Here is a 1363-nt window from a genome sequence, read left to right as displayed (position 1 = left end):
AGAGACAGATAAGCGAGCAGTAGGCACCGTAAGTAAAGTGTGTGAATCACTGTGATTTATAACGTGTGTTATAAAAGTTGTTAAGTGTATTACAAATTTGCATCGAGAAAGAATAAACTAGTTATAATTAAGAAAGGACGTGTATCGCTGAAGTTTTTTCGGAGAGAATTTTTACGGGAAATTATCAAACGAGCAAAGACGTAACAATATTTTACAGTCGCCTGCTATATATGCTCACCAAAACTAAAGTAAACTTATCTGATTAGATAACGATTTTAGTTGGTGAACATAAAAATAGAAACGAAAAAAAAACTCATGTTCACAAACATTGCAACTCAATAAAACTATATTATATCTACTGAATTTTAAAATCATCGTAACTAATGAATCATATCAACGAGAGACCTTTATTAAGCCTTAAGCAGTCTAAAGTCATGGTTTCGTACTGTAGTACACATATTCCTGTGTCTAGGTAAACAGTTTGTAGTTAATGGTGACAAACATTAGACATTTGTTACTGTTTTAAGACTAACAATGTTTCGTTGTTACCCATTCAATCCGTCCCTAAACTTTATAAGTTTATCTTATCTCATGTTGTCTGTAACTTTCATACAGATATAATTTATTTCAAATACTTTAACAATTCATAACAAAAGAAACTTAAACAAACGTTTTAAACTTTGGTCCTTTAATACGTAATAGTTTAATTATCGCTCTATCCAATCATATTTAAACTTCATTTGTAGCTGTTTTCAAAGCTATTTCAACAAAATCCTGTACCAAAACTAAAGAAAGCGCTTGAAAATCCATACATAATAGCACCGGCAAGAATTAATTTATAGCAACATATACAACCGTTCAATCACAATAAGAGTTTAATTTATCCTATTTTTGTCAGTTAACATTCTACTACACTGTTTGCCTGTTTTATTATGTAGTGATGACACAAATACCATCCCTACTGTCTTGTTTACATTGTTTTTGAAGGACTGATATTATACATTCGTACATTTACTTAACTTTTTGAAAAGTTTTTCTTGTAATAATAACAACACAAAGAATGTAATTTATCGAATAAAATATAATTCCGATAATTAATCGTTCTTAGGTGAGGCTGGTAGAAATCTCGAGAATAGTCATAACGAACACAAGCCGTCACTCGTGTTTTAACACTGTGAAGCAGCTATAATCTTATAATACTGTTGCGTCAGCGAAGTCACATGACTAGTTTCTAGAACTATCCTGTACCTTGGCGAATGCTCTAGCATTTACTAGATATAGGGTAGTCTGGTATATAAAAGAGGGTGACAACGTGACGGAATAATAATGTGTGTGTAGGTGATGAGTAATTGAATGTATGCGG

Source organism: Limulus polyphemus, unplaced genomic scaffold (assembly GCF_000517525.1).
Source record: "Limulus polyphemus unplaced genomic scaffold, Limulus_polyphemus-2.1.2 Scaffold5069, whole genome shotgun sequence".
Classification (NCBI taxonomy): domain Eukaryota; kingdom Metazoa; phylum Arthropoda; class Merostomata; order Xiphosura; family Limulidae; genus Limulus; species Limulus polyphemus.
The sequence above is the reverse complement of the archived record's forward strand: the minus strand, read 5'-3'. Positions refer to the sequence as shown.